Consider the following 7782-nt stretch of genomic DNA (forward strand, 5'->3'; position numbering starts at 1 on the left):
ATTATTACAACATATTTGTAAAGTTTGGTTTAAAGATAACTCCGTTCGTAATTAATTAGTAAAATTGATTCGAAATCCTCAAATGACATCATTTGCCTGTAATTTATCGACGACGGTATGCCTTTTTTCGTGTTTACGTGACAATGTAATCGGTATTACATTGTACGGAATGTATTTAATTAAGAATACATCGAGTATATCTCCAACGCTCATACGCAATTGAATTTCCTTTCGTCAAGTCGCGTATGTGTAAATGCAGACTTGTGGTCCACTCACGCGACACTTGATTGTAAAGAGTTCACGGCGTGTTAAAGTAAAAATGAACGAAACCTTGGCTACAATATAAAATACGTTGCACAAGAAATGTACCGATCGATATTGTTGACACTTTTAATAATACCGGTTTATATCGCGCGATTTTATCTCGTGAAATAGCGGAAGAAACGACAATATCGGTTGCGTAACTTTCAATGAATTTCACCGTTGCTAGTCTTTGGTTGTCGCAAGTAGGGCTGAGTTATGTTAAAAAAATTCAATATTCCAATAGTTCACAAGTATTCGAATGCTACGAATCGACTTCGAATATTTGACCATTCGAATACCATTGTTCGAATATTTGAGTATTCGAATACCATTATTTGAATATTTGAGTACTCGTATATTATTATTCGAATATCTGAGTATTCGAATATCATTCTGTACATAATGATGGTAAAAAGGTGCTACTCACAACCGAAACATACAAACACACTAGATTTTCGTTACCACTGTAGAAATATAATACAATATTTTAATATAAATGAAAATAAAATTAAAAAAAGAACGATGTCCTCCGGTAACTTCGTTCATAGCCCACATTACTCCAATCGAATACGAATATCCAGATACTCGATCGGTGCGCAAAATATTCGACATTCGTTAAATACTCTCTTCATCGAAGTGTTTCAATATTCCATAAAAAAAATGGTTCGACAAGTTTCAACCCCAGTCGCAACACCGAGTAAGAATTATTCTACATTAGAAACGGTCCGCGATACAAATTCGTTTCGTCCAGATCGACGGGACTTTCGTAGCCGAGCAGATTAAGTAACAACCTCGTCGCCGTTCAACGAATATTAAACATTCACCGAATTAATTAACACAGCTTGAGAAACGATCGAACAATACGGTTCTTCGTTGAATTATCGCGTTCCTCGACAGCATAACACCGGATCCGTGCTGCGTTACGCTGTTTTATCGCGTATTTAATTATTCGCTGAATCGACAATAGGAAGTGCAGAAGTAAACAGGGCAAAATTATTCCGTATTGCGCGTGTAGCATAGATCTGACCCCCTTTCATTGTCAGCCTTTTCTTCGGGTTCACTGGCGTGTGTCCATTCACGCGGCGTGCACGTTCCTGGTTCGAGCGTTTTCGATGCACTTGACGCATACTGCATTCACGATCGTGTTTTATTGCCGCATTGTTGCTACCTCAGGATCCGCGGAGCCAACACTCTAACGCTACCTAGCAATAACGCGATAAATGTCTGACCACGACGGAGCAATTTTTTATCGAGCGTGTAACCCTTTTACCGTCGGTTAACTTGGCACGACGGTTTGTAAAACTGTTGGTCCATTTTCATCAGGCGTACGCAGCAGAATGCAATTTGTTCATCGGTTCTAAATAGAGTGTTCGTAACCCTTTTTTCTCTTCGTTCTTGCGGTAATAGTTTCGCAGAATTGGAACAATGGCAAAAATCACACTTTTCTTTACATATACGATGTGGATTGATATATCGGTACAAAATATTAATAATATACCTTTATTGTAATTATACGTCGTTCACGTCAGTTGGAAAAGAAAATACAATGAAGAGTGAAAGAAAAGTGACAGATTACAATTAACAAAATACGTTTTCCTTCTTATATTCGAAGTTGACAATTATTTTGGTTACGATTTGGCAAAGAATCAACTGTGATATGATTGGTAAATATTTTTGAGGTTAGGTTACTCTGGCTCCATTTCGCCATTACGTGATACTGTAATATGTTGTATTATATGCGCAGTTTGTGTATTTGCGTGGTAAAGGCATTGAATAATAATTTTCTTTTGTTTGTTATAGAAAAGAGCCGAGACAATATCACCATGAGCGCCTCCAAGACGCGAATTATCGGTTAAAGGGTTAATAATTACGAACAGCGATCGATTGCTTTTCGTTGCAGTGTTCGAGAATATCAATTTAATAATTGCAACGGGAATGGATTTAATATACTCAACCCTTGTCGCTCCGTGATCAACGATTGTTCGAACCATTGAAATTGAATTCCTCAAAGACAAATTACCATCGCGTGTAATTACTCGAGAGCCCGATTTATCTGTTACTTCGTATCTAACGGCGGAGTTAACGGTATACGTTCGCGATCAGGGTGGTCCGTAGTTTCTGTTCGGTTGTTAATTCTATTTTCAATTGTTAAGAAACAATGTCGTAACTGTCGCACAATTCTACCGAAGAAAATCGGTTCGAATATTTCTTTCTCCGATTTCGATTTCGCGAGTCTTTAGATTTTATCGTTTCGATGAATTTCACCCGAGAAAATTCATCGAGAAAATACGTATTATTGCGTAAAAAGTATTAATTACCTATATAGTAGCCGTTTCTTCTCGTACGATTTTTTCTCGCCTTGAAATTAATTTATCTTTAAATTGATTCGTCTTTCATCGGTTCACACTGCGAAAATGAAGCTCGACTCCTTATTTTAGAAACATCCTGTACACTTTCCTCGATTGTCAACCGAATGTCAATATTACGAACAGGAGAACTCGGAAACCACACGTTGTTCCATAAACGGAGAAATATTGCTCGTAATGATACGCAATGTTGAAACGAAAAAATTTCACAGAGTGAGAGATAACACGCGTTACGTTACAATACGCGTGTTGGAAACTACATCTGGGCGTTGAGAATTGCCTTTCGAAATGTCATAAATTGAAAAACCACGAGCACGGATAAAATTTTGATATATTACCTGCCTTTACGCGTAAATCCGGGGTAAATTTTTACGAGTCGGTTCGTAAGTTCTGTAACGTGTCCCTAATTGTACGATTCTCGTTTTAAACGATTTTTTCTCTCAAGGAACGATGCAATTATTTAACGAACGAAAAAAAAAAAGGAAAAAACCATTCCGAAAGGTTGTTTTAATTAGCTCGTAATAAAATTATTAAACGCTTCTGGTTGGTTGTTCCTCGTTCGTTTCAATTAAACGGCTCCCGTCAACTTTATTTTCGGCGTTCAATCTCGCTTAATTTATCGGGCAAAAAACTATTTGTAAGATTCGTGTAACGATGGAGTCATTAAACAGCTATTCGAACGACATACGGTAACACGTGATCGAATAATGATCGTTTCTTCTACGTACACGCTCGCAGCTTCCTGCAACAGATACGCCTTAGGCGGGCAAAGTCCTTGCCGAGTGGGTGGAGCAGAAATCGACAGGAAGTTCTTTGGTCTTCGACGGTAGTCGATTCTTATCGACGAGCCTATCGTTGTATACGTTGCCCCGAAATAGACCACACGATACGTACAACGAATCGCGAAACTTCCTCGAAATTGTATCACTGGGACAACAATGATAAAAATGATCGATTACACAGACACGTGACTCAATGACTCGTTAATCTTACCGATTTATTTCGGGCCGTGTCCTGCCCCATTTTGTAACCGGTCCGTGGACGTGTATGCAAATCCATATTTCGATAGAATAGAGGTTAGAAAAATGGGGCGTTAATAGAACTCCGTTTCGTTCTTTGTGAATTTTAACGATCGAACTTTCATTTTTCACATTTTGCATATCGGCGTGTGTACACATATTCTGAATATTTTTAATATACCCTAAATATTTCGCGTATCGTTTTGCATACGTGTATATACATATTAGGGTTAGTTTGCAAAATAGCAATCGGTCGAACCTTGGCTTTCCACTTTGTTTGTATCGGTGTGTGTGTCGTTTCGTGCGAGTTGAACGTATCTTTGCGGTACGATGTCTAAAGTCGAATAAAAAAAAATACTTATTGACATATATATCCATTGACATATATATCATGCGTATATTTTGCCACTGTTCGAACAGTCGAGTATTTGAATGGTACTTGAATCGTATTCGGGAAGTATTCGAATATTCAAATACAGAAAAATTCGACAAGTAGCTTTACCGAATCGTAACCAATTCTAACGACAGTTAGAGTTTCAGTCCTTTCTGCGTCGTAACTCGCAAAGAGTGTGTAAACTTAATTTTTTTCGTTAACGGACAGAAGAACACGTGTTTAATGATTTATCAACACCGCGTTTCGTTTACCTTGTTAAATGCGCGGTAGAACGCACACTGCAATTGGTAAACATGCTTCCGTTAAAAGAAACGAATCGTGTCGTTGAATTCTTTACGAATAGCGATTTCGCAAAAAAAATTCAAGTTCAATGTTACGTGTTCCATCGAACACGTACTTTGTACGATCCAAATTTCTACTTGCGGTAAATAAAACGAACGTACGATATTCATTGCGTTCGATAAGTACCAATATTGTCGATTCGTTCGAATAATTACGTAAGGATCTTTTTGTTGTACTCACGCGTGATTATTATGAAAATTCGCAACGCTGCGTATTTTTTACGAGCACAGTTTCCCCGGCGAATAAAATATGCAAAATAAACTACGGATTTAGCGCACGCTTTACGAGAATCCACTAGGAAAACTCTGCTCTCGTTGAATACTCTGGTGGATTGAGAGCGTGCACTCGTTGAACATGGTGCAGGTACAACGACCAATCGTGAAGAATTCTCCACACGAGAGAGTTCTCCGTTTGTTCCCACTGACGCTGAAATTCTCCCCACGCTTGTACCTGAATTTTCTCTAACCGCCCTTAAGACGCTGATCTACTTATCGGGAATCGAAACAGACTCAGCTCTTCCCGGATCTCGATCTCGTCTTTCGAACGAATTGCAAATGTAAATACATTGACGGGGTTTCTTAAACCTATTGCGTGTTCTCGAGTAATTTTCAATCCATCTATTGTTTTTCTATAAACGAAGCTACTACGACAGGGGCGAGTAAATATTCCTGTATCTTTCTTCACCCTTTTCTATACTCTATAAAGTCGAAAAAACACGAATTCTGAAAAAAAAACTGAACAGAAGTTAACGTAAGAAAATTTTATAAATACGCCGGATACGGTAAAGATAATTATCCGAAGTTTAAAAATCTGCGTACAAATGGTGCAACAAAGGTTATCGCTAGAGGCGTGAAAGTGTCTGTTCAAATAAGAAGGTTTTTGCTTAAGAACTATTAAGAATTGTTAAGTAGTCTATGACGTCTGACACGGTATTTTAAATAATAGCAGAGTCTGGTGTAACATTGTTTTCGCAATGAAACCGCGTGCGTAAGAACATGTTTGCAAAGAGTTCTCAAACTCGAAAGCTCAAACCGTACTCGAGGTGCGTGTAGAGGATCCTAAAAAAGGGGTCGAAGACGTTCGATAAAAGTGCTGCTTGTAACAACCAACGAGATTGTGTGTTTTATTGTACATCTTCAATAGTTCGAGAAATAATTCCATATATACCTCTATGTAAGAAGACAGCGGATCAAGAGTTATGCATGGAATGTCCGGTTCAATTCCATGTACAGGGTGTCTTACAGGTTTCCGTGTAAACTTTGATAACCTGTTCTGAAGCTAAAAACGATAAATTATAAAGATACGATGAGTCGAAAAATATCCAAGGAACACACTCCAGTTAAATAGTTACGACAAAAGTATGAAACGCAATGGTCTTACAGTGACATGTTTCAACGAGGAAATGTTTGTCGATGTTCTCTAACAATGGCGTGAGTGTTTTTATTACGAAAAACTCGAAAATGTTTCGTTCGAAAGTATGTTTAACATTTTGAAGATTGCGAGCCGTTACGTCGCAAATCAGAACGCAATTGAAATGTAAATTACGTAAACGATATCAACAGATAACGTAAACGTCGTTCAACCAATCTTGTTATTGGTTCCTTGCACTTCATATTTTGTTTGTTTGTGAATTAAATACCGATTGGGCGGTTGATCGAATTTACGAACATTCTATCATAACTTCCAACCATAATTTTTAGATATGTACGATTAAAAAAGATTACTAGGAGGGGTATAAAAAAAATGTTTACGGACGAACGAATTCTCGTTGCTTGCAAAAAAATACGTACCAGAAAAATGGCCCGATAAAGAATTTTGCCACGTGAATATGTTACTTTTAGTGAATAAAATAAAATATAATAATAGTAGTCACTTGGATAAAAAGAGTCTACTCTATTTCGTGTATACGGTACACAGAATTATTACGTATAAATACCAAATACGCTTATTGGCTCGACGACACCAACAATTGTGCGGCTGCGAATATTATGCACGGTTGCGCAATGCGATCATACGCGTCGCGGTGTATTTTTAGTAATGCATTTACGGATTCAGCATTCTGTATGACATTTTCGTCTTACGTTGAATCGCGTGACACGTAAACGAAGTTTTTACGGACGATCGGCGGGACACCCTGTATGCACTCGTACCGGACATTCCGCGCATAACTTCAAATCCGTAAACAATCTTCTCGAAACGTATCCACGTACGTACGTGGATGAAAATATTGTGCAGCCAACAAAGACCATTGGGATCCATGGATCAAGGTACGTACCTCCTGACGAAGAAGGTGAACGTAGGTGGGCCTCCAGGAGATCCCGATACAGTTATACCGTTCCATGTGCAGCAAAATGAAAGGTTCCGGAGCGCGGTGCATATAGGGATTCGAGCGGAGAAGGCACCTCGAAGACGAGAAAAATGTCGCTCGAAAGAGACGAACCGCGACGATGAAAAAAGACGGATAGAACGATCCCAGCCACGTGATACCAGCGCAATAATTGCCCATTGCGATACAGTTCAACGTCGTGATTTCTTTCTACCCTGTATCTCTCCTTCTTCTCGTTCGTCTAACCTAACTTCGCCGAAGGAACGGTCCACGGTCCACTATTGGGTTACGTATTATTGGGTTACTTCACTGTACAAATCACGAGCCCTTTGTCGGTTTAATCGTCGATCGATACGATTCTCAATCGATACAGAATTATTACACCGGAGACAATTCTCAGTTGGAATTATGGTCGACGATGAATACAGGATCGAATCACGATTTCACATTTGGGGGTGGTGTATTCGTTGATTGACCCCTTGAGGTAACTCGTAGGTAGAAAGGAGTTTCGAACGAGTGAAAATTTTACGTAAGAGTGGATTTATCCGTGTATCGTATAAAAAATAAGCGAGGTTAGGAATGTATGGCTGGACCAGCTGGAAAAGTTCCCCGGGGTGCGACAACGCTGAGTCTGTCCATTTTCTCCCACTAGACGTTCGCATGGTCTCGGTTTGTCGACTATGGCATTTTCGTGCTACTCCGACTCGAGTCCCAGAAATTCCGTTCTTTTCGTTTAATTTATGGAGCCGGTTCGCGATGTCGATAAACGCTTATTAGCTTCCTGAGACATACGGTTTACGAGATATTAAATGTTAAAGTTTCTGGTCTTTAACGATTGACGTTCAATCTTCATCATCCTTCAATAATCTCGCTTGTTTTATACGTACAACGCTAAATGACAACTGATAGCTACGCGATACTATGTTTCTTCATTGGATCTAGTCTCCACTACTCGGTAATATAAGTCGAATACTAATCGAATACTTAAGTCGAATATTTAAGTCGAACACTATTCGAATACTTAAGTCGAAT

The sequence above is a fragment of the Ptiloglossa arizonensis genome, chromosome 1 (assembly GCF_051014685.1).
Source record: "Ptiloglossa arizonensis isolate GNS036 chromosome 1, iyPtiAriz1_principal, whole genome shotgun sequence".
Taxonomy (NCBI): Eukaryota; Metazoa; Arthropoda; class Insecta; order Hymenoptera; family Colletidae; genus Ptiloglossa; species Ptiloglossa arizonensis.